Raw genomic sequence first — 20,000 nt, forward strand, 5'->3', positions numbered from 1 at the left:
TAATAATAATAATAATAATAATAATAATGATGACTTTCGTTTATGGTAATTTATCCACCAAGAACATTTTATTAACATGAAACAATTCCTTTCTATTACATTACTGGCGCTTTTGTGCTAGACTACAATTATAAGTGATCTGAATTGGAAAGAACGCTCGTGAATATCTGATTACCTGATCTGAATTAATTTTAAAAATTTAGGATCTCATGTCGAGCATTGGGGTACCATTGGCCATTCACCGCTTAAGACAGTGAAAAGCGAGGAGTTGGAGGGGTTGGACAGCAAGATAAAAGGGATCGGAAATGAAAGAATTGAAGTACAAGTGTCGAAGGTGGAACTAAGAATATACCTCTACATTTGTAATGAATACGTAATAACGTAACTGTTAATATGTATTTGAGATTATAATAATAATAATAATAATAATAATAATAATATTTTTTGTTGAATAAAATGGCTGTATTTTTTTATGAATTGATTTTTTACACTGAGTTTTCTCAATTCTTTTGATAATTGATTTTCCTGCACATCAATATTAGTCAACAATTGTCCAATGTTTATATTTCGATGGATGAAACAGCGTATTTCCTACAGCAGAAATTCTTTATTTCAAATTATTACAGCAGGTTACTGAAACCTGGGATGTAAATTCGTAGATTTTCCTGATGGTATTTTCGGTGGTATTTTTTCTTTTTTCTTTTTCTGGCGTCTGTCTGGTATTTATAATAATAATAATAATAATAATAATAATAATAATAATAATAATAATAATAATAATAATAATAATAATAATAATAATAACAATAATAATAATAATAATTAGTAATGCTTACATGATACCGTTTAAATTATTTCAATATTAACTAGTGATGAGAGAGAGAGAGAGAGAGAGAGAGAGAGAGAGAGAGATGGCAGTCTAGTCCAGTCTGCAGCTGAACAGCATAATATCTGTATTATTCAAGGGCGCTGAAAATGGTTATATTTTGCCCTAATACCCTTCATAAAGACGAGTTTTAATTAAAACCAAGCTGTCTTATACATTTGCACAGTTGGTGGTGTTGGATAGCAAGACTGAAGATAGGAAGTGGGAATGAGGGTAAAAAGTGGTATCAGCTACGGTCCTAAGGGACACCTCAAACACCATTTAGTAATGTTTCGTTTATGAATACTGAAATACAATGTCTCACCTGCAATTAGTGCAATTAACTCTAAACATTTTAACTCTAAACACTTCATTGCATGGTTTTACTTTAGAACCTAACTATTCGTGAGAACGTTTTGTAATTTGAAGAGATGGAGCAATTTGCAAAGACACAAAATGCCGGTTAAACATTCATACCTCATTCCTCTTGTTTTATGTATCCACGATTCCCCAACCACAACAGCAAAACTCATCGCATTCCTGCACTTCGCACACCCATCCCAACACGAGAAACACGCAACGTTCGAGCGCAATACAATGATACGGAAAAGTCAAATGGCTCCTTTTAGTCTAGCAAGACGACCATTCCTGGGCGTGAGTGCTATCCGCAGACATCGCCTGCCGTTCCCTTAGGAAACTTTATCGTCCTTCAACTCCAGAGGCAAGCCATCAATTCCAGGGACATCTGGTGCGATATTGATGGCTGTTATTTGCAACGGCGGCTCTTCCGTGCAGCAGGATTACCGGCCAAACAATGCTCTCCGCGGTACTTCCCGTCTCGAGTTACGGCGTCAGCAACCGCCTGGCGTTTTTTCTCTCATCTGCAGGGGGCGAAATTTCGCTCCGTCCGGTTTTGCGACCAGTTTGAACGGGAGGCTTTTATGAAGGGAAGGTTTTATTTTTTCCCTTGTATTTTGCACTGTAGGTTTCCTGATTTCTTGGATAGGTTGTTTTCCTGTTTCCTTAGATAGGTTGTTTTTCTATTTCCTTCGATAGATTGTTTTTCTATTACCTTAGATAGATTGTTTTCCTATTTCCTTAGATAGATTGTTTTCCTGTTTCCTTAGATAGGTTGTTTTCCTATTTCCTTAGACAGATGGTTTTCCTATTTCCTCAGGTAGGTTGTTTTCCTATTTCCTTGGATAGACTGTTTTCCTGTTTCCTCAGGTAGGTTGTTTTCCTATTTCCTTGGATAGACTGTTTTCCTGTTTCCTTCGATAGGTTGTTTTCCTGTTTCCTCAGATAGGTTGTTTTCCTATTTCCTTAGATAGACTGGTTTCCTATTTCCTTAGATAGGTTGTTTTCCTATTTCCTTGGATAGACTGTTTTCCTGTTTCCTTAGGTAGGTTTAGATAGGTTGTTTTCCTATTTCCTTGGATAGACTGTTTTCCTGTTTCCTTAGGTAGGTTGTTTTCCTATTTCCTTAGATAGATTGTTTTCCTGTTTCCTTAGATAGGTTGTTTTCCTATTTCCTTAGATAGGTTGTTTTCCTATTTCCTTAGATAGACTGTTTTCCTATTTCCTTAGATAGACTGCTTTCCTATTTCCTTAGATAGATGGTTTTCTTTACTATATATATTTTGGCAATCTGCAGCTAAATAAGAACTTCACATAATAATCTCACAAAAGCCAAGTATTTATTGACTACCATACATTTTTAGACAAAATATATTAAAATGCTTGGAGAATAGCAGTAGGGTAGTAATGCATTGCATCTTCGCTTGAACTTTTGAAGTTCCAATTGCACGACATCCTCAGGGAGACTGTTCCACAGTCCAAAAGTGTGAGGAATCAAGGACCTCTGGAACTGAGAAGTTCTAGGTGAGGCACACTCCTTTGCACGTTTTAACCGCTGGCAAAAGATTTTTTACTTGTCGACTAGTCGATGGAAATTCTTCTCATTATCGACAATGAATCCACCAAGGGCTCGCAGTTACTTTCAAACAATTATACTCTACACATCTCACGTGTTTCCAAGGGGCGTCTCGAGCTTCTTCCCAAAGCTTTTTCGCTCTACTGTCAAACTTCTCACACGGCTGATTTACTTAAATAACATACAGTTCATCCACAATTTTTAGTTTTCTGTAAAAGAAAACTATTATGGAGATGGCTATTTGTCTGTCCGTCCGCACTTTTTCTTTGCGCCCTCGGATCTTAAAAACTACTGAGGCTAGAGGGCTGCAAATTGGCATGTTGATCATCCACCCTCCAATCATCAAATATACCAAATTGTAGCCCTCTAGCCTCAATAGTTTCTATTTTATTTAAGGTTAGCCATAATGGTGGGTCTGGCAACGCTCTACGACAGGCCACCAACGGGGTGTGGTTAAGGTTTCATGGGCCGTGGCTCATACAGCATTATACCGAGACCATCGAAAGATAGATCTATTTTCGGTGGCCTTGATCGTACGCTGTAGCGGCAGTGCAGAAAAGTCGATTGCGCCCAAGAAACTTCGTCACATTTTGTACCTGTTATTTTTTTGGATATGCCAGCAATTTCAGACGCTGTCTGCTTTCTCTCGTTTATACACCTTTCCTTTATATACACATGCAATACACACCCACGTATTACTTGAACTGGTCCACTTGCTGTCCCTCAAGATTTTAACTGAATTTTTCACCATTAGATTGCCAATCCATGACCTTTTCCACCCTGAAGGAGAACCACAGCTGCCTACTAACTGTCACGTACATGTCTCTCTCTCTCTCTCTCTCTCTATACACACACACACCCTTATATATATATATATATATATATATATATATATATATATATATATATATGTATATATATGTAATAGAAAATAATCAACACACAGTCACGTTTGGGACAGAAATAAATTTCTGACTCATCAGGATCGAACCCAGGCCTTTCAATTGTGGCCTGGTTGCTTTCAGTCTCGTTTGTCAATTGAAAGACCTGGGTTCGATCCTGATGTGAGTCAAATTATATATATACTATATATATATACTATATACTATATATATATGTATATATATGTATATATATATACATATATATACATATATATATACAAATATATATATGTATATATATATCTCTATATATATATGTATATATATACTGTATATATATATATATAATGTGTGTGAGTATGCGTCCATTACAGAGCTCTAAAGTAAGAATGGAAATCCATGCTAATTTATCTCATCAGGTGTTGTAATTACATTGTCAGCCAGAACATCATGTTAAAAAATTATGAATGTAAATAACTTTTACATGTAAATATTTTACTTTTGATGGAAAATGTTTTATTCCAACTACCCCACCACCCCCAACACCCGACCCTTCATAAAACTGATCAAATTAGTCTACTGTATATATCAATACAGTGAATTGTTTACTTCAATATTTTTTTAACGTTAATTCTATGAGTATATTATCCGACAGACATCACCTGAATGTGGACAATTGTTAATTGTCTGTTCTTTGTGAAAAGTATAACTTTAATAATTCGTTAGAGCATGTTCTTTTTGAAAAGTAATTTGAATAATTCGTTAGAGCATGTTCTACACAAATTGTTACAGAATTGATGGAAGAAGGTAAATACGATTCGTTCTACCTCGGAAACAATATATCTTTATACGACGAACTTATTATCAACTAAAAAATTCCCCTTCGGTTAATATATGAAAATATATTGTTTCCGCAGTAGAACGAATTGGATACTAAAGGACATTTGTAGCTTAATGCTTGTATACGAATCACGTGACGTGATAAAATTAATTTATATATATATATATATATATATATATATATATATATATATATATATATATATATATATATATATAATTATATATATATATATATATATATATATATATATATATATATATATATATATATATACACACATAATCATTGTAAACCTACACACACACGGTACTTAAAATCTAACTTTACACAAAACAGCTAAAGAGTCCTCATCAACCTTGATGCCTTCAATGCTACCCATGAACGCGGAACATTTCTCATTACAAATGTTGACGTTGTGCACTGCAATAAGGCAAACGCCTGCCGCCCATTCCGAGCGCGCCGCAGCAATTGCTCTGTGGGACCAAATTCCAATAATGGCCGAGCAATTATTTCCCAAAAGCAAGTTCTTGCGAGCACTCGGGAACCGGCGGCGGAGGCGGCACCCCGCCTCCAAGGACTGCTAATTTCCTGGCGCGAAGGAGGAGGAGGGAGGAGGAGGTGCTTCTAGGAGGAAAAAATACGAATGAAAACCAAAATGGACGAGAAAGAGTTCTTGAAGAAGGGGGAGGGGTGTGAGGGATGAGAGGAACAATGGTGAATGGGAGGAGGGAAGTAATGGAGGAGGAGGAGGAGGAGGAACAATGCTGAATGAGAGGAGGGAAGTACGGGAAGAAGAAGAGGAGGAGGAGGAGGAGGAGGAGAAGGAGGAACAATGGTGAATAGGAGGAGGAGGAGGAGGAGAAGGAGGAGGAGGAGAAGGAGGAGGAGGAAGAGGAACATTGGTGAATGGGAGGAAGGAAGAAAGGGGGGAGGAGGAGGAGCAGGAGGAGAAGGAGGAGGAACAATGGTGAATGGGAGGAGGGAAGTAATGGAGGAGGAGGAGGAGGAACAATTGTGAATGAGGGAGGGAAGTAGGGAAGAAGAGGAAGAAGAGGAGGAGGAGGAGGAACAATGGTGAGGAGGAGGAGGAGGAGGAGGAGGAGGAGGAGGAGGAGGAGGAGGAGGAGGAGGAGGAGGAGGAGGAGGAGAAGGAGGGAGGAACTATGGTGAATGGGGGAAGGAAGAAAGGGAGGAGGAGGAGCAGGAGGAGAAGGAGTAGGAGGAACAATCGTGAATGGGAGGAGGGAAGTAAGGGAAGAGGGGGGGAGGAGGAGGAGGAACAATGGTGAATGGGAGGAGGGAAGTAAGGGAGGAGGAGGAGGAGGAGGAGGAGGAGGAGGAGGAGGAGGAGGAGGAGGAGGAGGAGGAGGAGGAGGAGGAGGCGAGACTCGCAAGAAGGGTTGATATGAAGTTTGAGAAGAGGGGAAGTAAACTGCAATTAAGGATAAATGCGAAAATAGATTGATTCAAGGAGAAGCAAGAAATGATGAAGATGGAGTACAAGAGAGATAGGCAGTAGATTAATTAAATATTTTAAGAAAGATTTTCCGAGTTTTAATTGTTCCACCTCAGACGGATAAGGAATTACTTCCGTCTGGGACCATAACTTTTCGATATGTACCAAATTCCATCGAACATAACTTGTCCCTAATTTTGTGATGTGGACCAAATTCCATCGAACATATCTTGCAAGGTTGGCTGTAACCCACAACAGTCAACTGGCCACCGGGATGCCTAATTAGTTCCAGGGGTGAGGAGACTGATAATGAGTTAAAAAAGGGCAGAATACTACGAGGAACATGAGGTCGATGTGTATACAAGAAAGAGAGAGAAAAAGAACAAAAACAAGGAAGAGGCAAAGCTTCATAAAGCAGTAAGAAGACTGGCAAAGAGGAACAGGGAGAGAGAGAGAGAGAGAGAGAGAGAGAGAGAGAGAGAGAGAGAGAGAGAGAGAGAGAGAGAGAATAAGGAGGAGGAGGAAAAGTTCGTAAATTATTAAGTAAATTGGTAAGAAAAGAAATACAGAGAGAGAAGATAAGGAGGAGAGAGGAAAAGAAGATAAGGAGGAGGAAAAGCTTCGTAAATTGGTAAGTAAATTGGTAAGAAGAAATAGAGAGACTGGCAAAGAGGAACAGAGAGAGAGAGAGAGAGAGAGAGAGAGAGAAAAAACTTCATAAAATGGTAAGAAGAAGCAGAGAGACTGGCAAAGAGGAACAGAGAGATAAAATGAATACAGACAAGGAACAGGAAAGGCTTCATAAAGTGATAAGAAGAATCAGAGAGAGAGAGAGAGAGAGAGAGAGAGAGAGAGAGAGAGAGAGAGAGAGAGAGTAGAGAAGGGAAGAGGAACCAACCAACCTCCTGTTGCGCGATGTTTGCAAAGTCCAGCGATGCCGAAATAAATGGAGTCTGGGCAAACTCCAAAGTTAGAATGTTTCTTGTAAACTGTGGTGACCGTAACTGATTGGCCCCATCAATAGATCAGAAACTTTCCCTTAAAAAATGGCGACGTTGAGAAAATGCCCGGCAACCGTCATTACTCAAGGCCGAGGGTTAAAGGAATTTCATGGGCGCGCTCGCGCGCGCGTTGCTGTGTGTGTGTGTGTGTTTTTTTATGGAGGTTACTGGCTCGACGGAAATGAAGCTGTATTTCAGCCTGACTTAGAATTCTGGACAGTTGAATGATGATAATAATAATAATAATAATAATAATAATAATAATAATAATAATAATAATAATAATAATAATAATTGTGAAGAAATCCACAGTGGTGTAGTGTAAATATTTACTGAAATATATATATATATATATATATATATATATATATATATATATATATATATATATATATATATATATATATATATATATATATATATATATATATATATATATATATATTATATATATATATATATATATATATATATATATATATATATATATATATATATACATATTTATATGTATATATATATATATATAATACATATATATATATAAAATAAATATATAAATATATATATACATATATATATACTTATATGTACAGTATATATATACATATATATATGTACACATATATTGTTTTTAATGTATATTTACACCTACACCGCTGTGGGTTTCTTCACCATTTTTGTGACTCGTGCCTTTATGAGATTTTTATGAATAATAATAATAATAATAAAATAATAATAATAATAATATCAGTATTATGAAAGGTGTAGACGAAGTTACGAATAGAACTGTGTATATACTGTATACACAAGGGACTGAACAAGTTTTCGCTAATGCTTCGCTATACCTCAAATGCACCTTGGGCGCAGGGAAGGAATTCTTGGAAAGAGCATCAGATCCGATAGACTCCATTTGTCTTCCTAAAGGCACTGCGCACTAGCGGAGCTGAACTTTCCTAATGAGAGGGTCGATGGATTCGTCCTTTTTATTTTCTGTAAAAGAAAACCACTGTGCCGGCTTTGTCTGTCCGTCCGCACTTTATTCTGTCCGCACTTTTCCTGTCCGCCCTCAGATCTTAAAAACTACTTAGGATAGAGGGCTACAAATTGGTATGTTGATCATCAAACATAGCAAATTGCAGCCTTATAGCAGCCTTCTAGCCTCAGTAGTTTTTATTTTACTTAAGGTTAAAGTTAGCCATAATCGTGCTTCTGGCAACGATATACGATAGGCCACCACCTGGCCGTGCTTAGTTTCATGGGCCACGGCTCATCCAGCATTATACCTAGAGCCACCGAAAGATAGATCTATTTTCGGTGGCCTTGATTATACGCTGTACAGAAAACTCGATGGCGCCGAAGAAACTTCGGCGCATTTTTTACTTATTACATTTTCAGGCTGATATTTAAGACTGATAGTCTGGTTAAGACTGACAGGGTTTATTCCTCGCACCGTCAGACTGTGGAACAGCCTCCCAGAGGATGTCGTGCACTACTAACCTAATACTCTTCTTCTTGCATTTCAATGCATTTTTATCTATTTATCTATGTATTCATTTTTTCCTTTTCTGATAAGTGGGATCCCTTCTTTCTGTATTTCACTTTACTTCCTCTTAATTTTTCCTAATGAACACAACATTCTTTGGAAGCCAGAATTTCAAGTCAATGGCCCCATTGGTGGGCTCGTTCCATATGAATAGGTTTCATCTACTGAATAATAATAATAATAATAATAATAATAATAATAATAATAATGATCACATTTGAGTATTCCCCCTGATCTGTCCAAGCTAAATTTGAATGTGACTTTCCAAATCAGGATTTAAACAGCTAATACGGACATAGAATAGGAATGCACGGTAAAAATTCAGTATCATATTTTGAATTTCGTACTTATTAAGACTGACAGTTCATACTTCCTCTCTTTCCCCTCTGCTACAATATTCGAAGTTTTCCAACCTTCCCTCTCGCTTCCTTATTTATATATATGGCCTTGGAAACTGGCAATGTAGTGCAAGGAACTTCCTCGAGATATTTTGACTTCTGGATCTCACATATCCCCAACCTAGAGTCATACTCAATGTTTTGGAACATTTCTCAACTTTTCTCTTGGGAAAAACGGTTCTTCTGCTTTCTTGTGAACACGTGCCTTTATACAATGGTAATAATTCACAAATTTCATTTTTTAAAACAACCTAAACTAGAAAGTGTTAAAAATACCCCAATCCTTACAACTGCCCCAAAATCCCTGGCTGCTGGACCTTTAGATGAAGGAACTTTTCCGCTTCCCAGAATGTAAAAACTGATAAACACAGCTGTCAAACGCGAGTATGTGATGTGAAGGCAAGAACGAAATGAGAAAACTCTCTCTCTCTTTATTTTTATATTTCCATTACATCGTGTCCCTTATATGCTCCCTCTCTCTCTTTATTTTGACTTTTTATATTTCCACTTCATCGTGTCCCTTATGTTCTGTCTGTCTGTCTGTCTGTCTGTCTGTCTGTCTGTCTGTCTGTCTGTCTGTCTGTCTGTCTGTCTGTCTGTCTGTCTGTCTGTCTGTCTGTCTGTCTGTCTGTCTGTCTGTCTGTCTGTCTCTTTATTTTTATTTTTATATGTCCATTTCATCGTGTCCCTTATATGCTCTCTCTCACTCTCTCTTTTTATTTTGCCTTTCTATATTTCCATTACATCGTGTCCCTTATGTCCTCTCTCTCTCTCTCTCTCTCTCTCTCTCTCTCTCTCTCTCTCTCTCTCTCTCTCTCTCTCTCTCTCTCTCTCTCTCTCTCTCCTTTTTTATATTTCCACTTCATCGTGTCCCTTATGTTTCCAACTTTTTCTCATCATTCCCTCCTCTGTCTCGAAAGTTTTCACCATTTTCCTTCTCTTTCTTTGCTTCCCATTTGCCATATGCCAGTTCTTTGAATTCAAGTCTTTTTACTCCTTCTTTTTTACTGGATTGTTAGGTATTATTGCAAGTTTATCTAATATTTACAAGCTCTTCCACAATGGCCATCCTTGAGTCTTTTTTACAGTCAAGATAATCGTCTAATATTATCATTATAATTTGCATGTTGTTGTGGGAAAAATAAGGTCTTTGCCTCGTTTACAATATAATATCTCTAATGTACGATAAAATTTCTAATGTAATTCTGACAAATCTACGATAATATCTCTAATGTAATTCTGACAAATTTACAAAAAATATCTAGTGTAATTCTGACAAATTTACGATAAAATCTCTAATGTAATTCTGACAAATTTACGATAAAATCTCTAATGTAATTCTGACAAATTTACAAGAAAATCTCTGATGTAATTCTGACAAATTTCCGACAAAATCTCTAATGTAATTCTGACAGATTTACGATAACATCTCTAATGTAATTCTGACAAATTTACAAGAAAATCTCTAGTGTAATTCTGACAAATTTTACCATTAAAATCTCTAATGTAGTTCTGAAAAATTTACAATAAAATCTCTACTGCCATTCTGACAAATTTACAATAAAATCTCTAATGCACTTCTGACAAATTTACAATAAATTCCCTGATGTAATCCTGACAAATCACTTCACCATTTCTGGGCTTGAAATACCGCAGGCATTATAAAATTATGTACTCTCAAATTCTGTCCCTGTTCCTGTCTGGAGTCTTAAAAATAAAATAGCAAGAAATAAAGAAAAAATTCTGGTACGAAATTACAGATACATCTGGAGGCATAAGACAAGGTAATATACAGCAACAGTTCCTCATTTCCCATTTCCCATGTTTATGACTGAACAGTCATCCTAACGACAATATAATAATAATAATAATAATAATAATAATAATAATAATAATAATAATAATAATAATAATAATAATAATATCACAGCAGCGCAAAGTAACGGTCAATGTTCAGTTCATCACCGGATGATATAGTTACCGGGAAGATTTCTTTAATAATGATAAGGAAATGTCAGGCACGAGAACTGTAGCTATTAGCCTATTCTTCAAGGGCGAAGTCCAGGGCGAAGGGCGTCAGAAAATTCAAAGGATGTAGTTGTTCTCGCGGGGCGTCTAGACAGCTCCTCCCTCAGGATCTGCTGGGTATTGTCACGTCAAGATTGCTGTTTGATGCTGTTTAGGAAAAAGCTGCCTTTATGCCTGCACGAGCTCTTGCTCGCACAGCACCCCAAAACAACCGTTTTGACTGAGAGTTAACGAAGTGAAAGTGATAAAGATGGTCTTGGTGAAAAGGAAGGTTCTTCAACAGGCGAGGACTGAGATACATTTAAACGCTACGAGTCCCCATCAGTTGGAGGAAAAGACATACGTAAGAGAGTCCTGGCGAATCGTAGAAAGCCAGTCACAAGAATGGAACAATTCCATCGTGCGAGAAATCAGATCAACGAGAAAATCAATGCAAGAGGACACTGCACAATAATAAGGATATCGATTCGTTAGACGCCGGGCGTCCGAATAGAGAAAGGATAATAACGGCAAGAGCAACAATGCAACAGCTTTTCATAATGATTAGCAACTGCTCAGTCGGCAAGGGGGGTGGTGAGCCACAAAGTGGTTGGGTTGGTAGGGAAGAGTTTGGTCCTTTGGAAACAAAATAATGGAGGAGTTGTTTATGCCTCGTAGAAAGAGTACTTCGGTTACCCCTGCGACATATTCCGTGAATTGCAATGGGAAAAGTTTGAGTGGTTCCTTGGCAGACTCTGAAGTTTCAGAAGGTCTCTGGGAAGAAGGTGGGTGTTGCATGGAGTAACGGGAGCACTTTCCGAAGTAGGTTTTGGATTTCGACGCCATAAAAAGTTCTCCGACGATGATCCTCTCAATTTCCGTGCTTTCTCGCATGATAAACTCCATCTACGATTTTCCAGGGTTTCGGTCCTGGCTGTTGGGATTTGCCTTTCGCCAAAACCACCTTTATACCACTTTCGCATCATCAACTCTGATTCATGACCAACTCTGTCCTTTCCATAATAACCAGAACGACTCTTCCGGCTTGTTCTGTGAGCAAGGAAGTGCTTGCGCTGGCATGAAGACAGAATATACGATTTAGGCCAAAGGCCAGGCGCTGGGACCTATGAGGTCATTCAGTGCTGCTACGGAAATTGACAGTAAAAAGGTTTGAAAGGCGTAACAGGAGGAAAACCTCAAAGCAGTTGCACTATGAAGCAACTGTTAGGAGAGGGTGGAAAGGGAGATGGAAGAGAGAGAGTATGAAAGGAGGTAACAGTAAAAGGAATGAAAGGGGCCGAAGGGACGCTGCAAAGAACCTTAGGTGATGCATACAGTGTACCCTGCGAGGTGCACTGGCGGCACTACTGCCCTACGGGGGTGCTGGCATAAAGGCAGCATATATTAATCTCAAACAAGAGGTCTCCTTTAAACAGTCTTTCCGGCAACCTTGACGTGATCATACCCAGCTGAGCGTGAGAAAAACGCTGTCTAGACTCCCTGCAAGAAGAACTACTGCTTTTGGATCTCCTGACGACCTTCCCCCGCCACCTGCGCCACGCCCTTGAAGATTAATACCTGTAGTTTTAGTTTTCTGTACGAGAAAACTATCGCGCCGGCTTTGTCGGTCCGTCCACACTTTCTTCTGTCCACCCTCATATCCTCAAAACTACTGAGGCTAGAGGGCTATAAATTGGTATGTTGATCATCCACCTTCCAATCTGCCAACATACCAAATTGCAGCTCTCTAGCCTCAGTAGTTTTTACTTTATTTAAGGTTAAACTTAGCCATGATCGTGGGTCTGGCAACGATACAGGACAGGCCACCACCGGGCCGTGGTTAAAGTTTCATGGGCCGCGGCTTACACAGCATTATACCGAGACCACCAAAACATAGATATGTTTTCGATGCCCTTGATTATACGCTGTAGCGGCTGTACAGAAAACTCGATTGCGCCGAAGAACTTCGGCGCATTTTTAGGATTTATACATGCCATTTTTTTATTATAATTACAGGATACAACTATTGGACAGTTTTTGTAGACAGAAGTAACAGAGAGAAAAATACTGGTTGCGGAGATTACAAAGATTTGCTTCAAATGAATCTTACCCAATGCAGCTTTGATTTTAAATTTATCAAGTAATAATATCCCTTATACTTTACGAAGGATTCTTATAGAAAGTTGTTGGCGATTTGGCGTCGTCTATATAAAAGTACGTTCAATAATAATAATAATAATAATAATAATAATAATAATAATAATAATAATAATAATAACAACCTATATAAGAAGAGTAGGATTCAAAATATGGCGTCGTATATGTAAAAGTACGTTCAATAATAATAATAATAATAATAACAATAATAATAATAATAAACTTAAGCTAAATAAGAAGAGTAGGACATAAAATAATAACACACAGAAAGCAAGGAGAGAGGAGGAGGAGGAGGAGGAGGGAGGGGAGGAGGGAGGAGGATTTCAAAATGGGAGAAGAGTAAAGAAAAAAAAAAAAAGAAATAAACTAGAGAAGCGCAACAAGGAGCGAATGATTGCATACAAGTGGGACTTACCAGCAAGGCAAGTGGAAGATTCTTTTTTCCCGCCTGAATAATTTGCCGCGGCTGAAGAAAGTTGCTCGAAATAGCCATCACGCCTACTAGAGGCCTAAAGAGCCAAGAAATGTTGCAACGTTTTCTTGCGTTTTAGTTTTCTGTAAAAGAAAACTATTGTGCCGGCTTTGTCTGTCCGTCCGCACTCAGATCTTAAAAACTACTGAGGCTACAGAGCTGCAAATTGGTATGTTGATCATCCACCCTCCAATCATCAAACATACCAAATTGCAGCCCTCTAGCCTCAGCGGTTTTTAATTTTACTTAAGGTTAATGTTAGCCATAATCGTGCGACTGGCAACGATATAAGATAGGCCACCACCGGGCTGTGGTTAAAGTTTCATGGGTCGCGGCGCATACAGCATTTTACTGAGACCACCTAAAGATAGAGCTATTTTCGGTGGCCTTGATTATACGCTGTAGTGGCTGCACAGAAAACTCCATTGAGCCGAAGGAACTTCGGCGCATTCTTTACTTGTTTCTCCTTTCTTTTGCTTCTCCTTACGAGACTTTTATTTATTTATTTATTTTATTTAATTTATTTTTTGCTTTTGTTTCCTTCGTCTATAAAGGATAACAAATTGTTCGTTCATGAAGTATGAAGAGCAAAAAAAGGTGCAATACATTTTCACTGTAATTGGCAATGAATGTGCTGTTCCTATATGAAAGTCTATTGCCGCTCATACATACGTTTTTATTGCTTTTTATGCTGAAATATAAATGTATATATACATATGCATATATAAATATATAAATATATATATACACATATATACATATATATATATATATTTTATATATATATATATATATATATTTTATGTGTGTGCATATATCTATCTATCTATCTAGATAGATATATATATATAATAAATATATATATATATATATATATATATATATATATATATATATATATATATATATATAATATAAAGTGCCTACAGTACACCGCATGAGGTGCAGTTAAGGTACTACCCCCTCCCCTACGGGAAGAAATGGACGACAAAATCTACTAGAATTACTACTAATTCGACCATTTTTACATTGCACTGAACTTCGGATGGAAGAATGGATATAAAAACATGCAAGCTATTACACACACACACACACACACACACACACACACTAACGGTTCGTCTAGCCACCAGGAAAAGAAATGAGCAAAATACAGCTGTTACGGAAATGCAATTGGGAAATGTATATAGAGAATTTTCTGCATGGAAATGACGTAACGGCGCATATAGCGCGGATCTCACGTAATGGCCATGTCTAGCACCGCTGTGCCGCTCCGAGCATTATAACATAAACGAGAACTTAACGTCCTCTTAGACTTCCCAGTCAAGTAATAAAAGGCCTTTGATATGGAGGGAAAACGCAGCGAATATCGAAGAATTCTCGGTAGCATGTTTTCAAACAGACATATTATATCGAAGTCCGTAAAATTCTTTGGAGCGTAACCGTTTTTACAGGTTACCACCGGAATGAAATGAACATGAATAACACTGGGTTATAACGGTCTACAAACTTTTTTAAGTTTGCATTTCACTGTATCCGTTCGTTATTTTGTGAATATACATACTCATTCCCGGACACAAGATGTGTGTACGTATAATATATATATATATATATATATATATATATATATATATATATATATATATATATATATATATATATAATATATATATTCTATATATATATATATATATATATATATATATTATATATATATATATATATATATATATATATATATATATATATATAATACACTACTTCAAGTCAACAATGAGACTATGATGAGAAATTTATCAGCAAAATTTAATAATTTAGTAATAACATTTGACAAATCCCCGTTGGCGATGAGTGCCGTCGGTGTGCCTCGTACTGCACTGTAAGCATTACTCTAAGGTTATTTTACAGCGTCCCAGGTGCCCGAGTACTTAGCCTTGCAGCCAAATTTTATTTCTTCGGTCATTTCATCCCGACAACAATATAAGCGATGGGTTTATTTGTACGAGACTATTAGCGTTAGCTTGTAATCCCCTTGAGGCGCCAGAAATATGATTTACACAGTTAATAAACGGAAATTCACATTAATAAACATGTCACGGAGCACGTTAATAATAACCCTGGCAAACCTTTGAATAATGATCAGTGATGAAGGTAATGGTGATTAACGTAAACAAAAATACAAAATATACGGATTATTGATGAAGATAAAGGTGATTAATGCAAAAAAACAGTTCAAGAATTGATAATGTAACACAGATAATAAAGTTATAAATGTGGAGCATATTAATAATACTCCAACAAACCTGTAAATAGTGATCAATGATGATGATAATAGTGAATAATCCCCAAAAAATTACATACAGAAATTTACAAAAAATTAATATTGCTACACCTCGCTCATGAACGTCAACGAACATGAGGTATGTCAACTATAATCACACAAACTTGTGAATAATGGTAAATATAATGGTGATTAATGGTCAGGAAATCATCGTTAATAAGAGAAAAGGCATGATACAAGACGAATAACGGCAAAAGATATATAGCCGTACTCACCCAAAACTGAGAATTTCAAATCTTGTTTATTATTTGTGTTGAGCTTAAGGAAAGACGAACACTTGCTTGGCTTGTGGTAAGTCCATAGCGACACTGAGCCAGTCGTTATCACTGAATCTGGCACTCTTCATGAAACTGGAAGCCACATATATTTTTTCACTCCCTGTGTTTTATTCTTCAGTGTGAGATACATTTGTTCCTAGAGCTTTCGTGAGCCGCTTGTAGGTGTTACGGGCATCCTTCTTCACGGGAAATTTTAACACTGTAACATTTTAACTTCACCATGGTTAACATCTACCCAGTACATGGTATTTTTCATACAGTGCCCTGATGCTGAGGTGAAACTCCAAACATTGCCGGTTCGGGGTGTGTTTACGGGTGTAGTGTTTGGAACAAGCCGACAAATGTTTTGTGTTCCTGAACCACCTACTATTTCCCTGGTGTTGGGGGTCTTAATTGTTGTTCCTTCCTCAGGCGACTTTGCCAGAGAACTCGAGTCCTCCTATTAGTTACTGCATGAACACCTTGCTCTTGTAGGTAACAGAGTAGCTTAATGGCCACTTCTTGATTCTTCGGTCTCCTATCGCTTCACTTTGAAGGGTTCCCTGCAAATATTTGAAGGCATGCTGTCTGCAGATTGCAATTCCCCATTCACCAGTACCCTTTGAATATCACGATACTCGTTCTTACAGTTATACATGTATCGACCTAATTAGCTGGAACAGTTTTCTTAGTACCAGTCTTCTTAAAAAAGCTTCGGAAAGCCAGACAAGGTCTTTTGCTTTTTAGCAACACTATCAGCCTAGGTTTCTGGTCTACTAAGCCTTTTTTCTTCATTTTTCCTGCTGTACCGGGAGCTGATTTCATCAATAAAAATTTCGCATGCTGGGAACCGGTGCTGGTGGCGGTACTGGCACTGGCTTCAAAACTAATGGGTGGCACACTTACCAACAGGTATGGGGATGCTAGCTGCACAAGGGGATGGATCATCACATTTTTATCACTATTACTTAGGCCTGTCACAGAGATGCACCAACTCGTCATCTGTCGTACAACTGTCTCTAACTGTATTAGCCTTCCCTTACCTTTCCCCTTTACTTTCTCCTCAATCACTGATTCCCTCTCTACCATCACCTAATATGGCACTACCCTGCGAAATAATATCACTACCACCAAAATCTGTTACCGGAAAGGCCCACAATCAAAGACTATTACCATCATCTGCAGAAGAATATCATCCACAACAGGTTTACCTTCACTGTAGACACCACAGACCTCTTGTCTTTTTTGCTTTTTCGCAATATCAGGTAACGGCCCGGCCACTTCCATAAAATCTGTGATGTCTAAACTTCTTATATCGGTAATTCTATCTGTTGATGATCAGTAATACCAACGATAATGGTAATAAAGTCATTTGTTCCCAGTGAAACACGGGTACAATATAAACAACAATGCCGGCTGCGATCGCCCCTCACGTCACGTGACAATAACAAAAGCGCTGATTGGCCGAACTGTAACTAAAGTCTCAGCGAGGCGAAGTTCCCTTACAACGACCCTCCAGAAACACGGTGCGTTTAACAAACTGGGTAACCACTCGTATTAGGCGAAAGACAGTTCGCATTATAAGCGATTTCCTACCATACTGGAGGCGGGAAATACGATCATTCCTCATGTCACATTTATATCGATTGTTTGAGGAAGGGATTCCCGTTCCAACTTTAATTTCGTTGGACGTGAAATAAGGCCATAGTATGAATTATAAGAGTAAAATACATTATACATATCAAAAAAAGGTAAGAAAATATCACGTTTTGCCAAATTTCGGATAAACCGTTACGAAACATTTCTAAAACTTCCGTTCATCCATCCCAATGCGTTCGAATCAATAAGTCTTCATCAACCGTGGGTTCAAATATCAAAGTAATTAAAAAAAACGAGAAAAAAGTTTTCATAACATTGTGGTATTTATTGAATTGCAACAATGGAATTTTAAATAGTCCTATTTGATTATTTTTACGTTTCAGCGCTGAATATAAAATAAATAAATACGAAAGCATTGCTGTAGCTAGAACGCATCCATCGACATCAACAGGTGGGGTGACACTTGTGTGACGCAACCAAGGTTTTGTTCATGCCTTTGGCGTGTTAGCGTTCTTCAGTTGCTTAAAATAACACCATACGCTTAACATTCACGTTTATATACTAACATTTATTGGTGGGAAAGCACATGAAGTTACCTACACATTCTCACATTTTAAATTGCCGTATGAATCAATTATACAACACAAGCAAGCAAAAATACTTTTAAAAATACCATTCTTCGTCAGTTATAAAAAGTGTTGCTCAGACCTTAACGTTCATAATAACTATTTCAATTAATAACTATCTTATCGATATAATTTAAAGAATAATCATCTTTTATTATTAGGAAAACAGGTAATCTCTAAGGAATAAATCCTTTAGCACACTAGATTGCATCCCAAAAGCATTAGATTTTTTGCTAGGCCTACATATCATTATTGCAATATACGGACAATTTGATCATAGCCTAAACTCCGCATTTCAAATGAAACTATTTGCAATTCATATTTCTATTTCGAAAATTTTGCCATAACAGTTGAGCCTACTGTTATATGCTGCAGAAGTGCTACGATGAGCACTTCGAGTAGCAAGTTGCGCGCGCTGGTACTGGCAACCTGCCAAACGTATCACACTTGTGTTTGAGCTAAGCAATGTGGAAAAAAATTTTCACATAGTTACGATGGCTACCAATGCATTAAAGAGATCATATTTGTATACCGACAGGGAATGAAATATTAGGTTGTGAATTCGCCAACTCGTAGACACTGTGACTTAGGAAATGAAAAAGAAAAGTTTCACGCTACTTGGCAATCATTCGACACTACTTTGAGTCTGGAATTTTGGACGATACAAAAGAATCATGTAGGGTCACCTTTGAGCATGAAATATGTGAATAGGAGAGCAGTTTGTGACACCGCAGTGTTCAACTTACTGAACCAGTGACAAAAGCTAACTTTCCCAGTATCTGAATGATCTTGGCCTAATTGATAACTTCGGACAAGAACCCTAATTCCTAACCTCGGCGATCAGTAATATACAGCGCCAAGGGTAATTGCTTAATTTATCTATTATACTGTTGTGTAGGCATCTTGATCCGTAAGTACATTTCCATTGGATACAATATTCCATGCATACTTCTTCCTTTTCAATAATAATAATATAATAATAATAATAATAATAATAATAATAATAATAATAATACCAAGGGAGAAGACTTTCTCTGAAGGCGGTAGTATTGAAAATAATAGCTGTTTGTAGGGAGGCTCCAGATTTTACATTTTAATAATTACTTCTCTCTCTCTCTCTCTCTCTCTCTCTCTCTCTCTCTCTCTCTCTCTCTCTCTCTAGAACATATTTATTTTTTTGGAGTTTCTATTACATAATAGTTTAGTAAATTCCGCTATGATATAACCTTAAAGGATAGAAAAACAACGGAATAACATTAACCTTCCGAAATAGAATACTTGTATGGAAAGAAAACCTCCAAGGCATTTGATACGAACAGTGCTGTCACTGCCCACCCCCACACCCCCTTTCAAAAAGAAAAAGAACTCTTTCCACAAATTTCAAGTCGGTAGTCATTACTGAAATGAGTAAACATTTTATTGCCAGTGAGACAATACGTTCTTAAAATAACATTGAAATGTATATACATATATATATATATATATATATATATATATATATATATATATATATATATATATATATATTACATGTATATATACAGTATATGTATATATATATATAATGTATGCATATATAAATACTTAAGATATACATAACAAATAAAGAAATAC

General features: G+C 37.2%; 1 long non-coding RNA gene across 1 annotated transcript in view; it reads right to left on the reverse strand.

The window, feature by feature from the left end:
- LOC136844315 (uncharacterized) overlaps positions 1-17,629 on the reverse strand; it is a 236,050-nt gene extending 218,421 nt beyond the window's left edge. Inside the window, exon 1 of the long non-coding RNA XR_010854816.1 lies at positions 16,120-17,629. This is a non-coding gene — a long non-coding RNA (uncharacterized lncRNA). The remainder of the gene's footprint in view (positions 1-16,119) is intronic.
- Positions 17,630-20,000: the final 2,371 nt, after the last annotated feature.

Source organism: Macrobrachium rosenbergii, chromosome 12 (genome assembly GCF_040412425.1).
Source record: "Macrobrachium rosenbergii isolate ZJJX-2024 chromosome 12, ASM4041242v1, whole genome shotgun sequence".
In the NCBI taxonomy this organism is placed as follows: Eukaryota; Metazoa; Arthropoda; class Malacostraca; order Decapoda; family Palaemonidae; genus Macrobrachium; species Macrobrachium rosenbergii.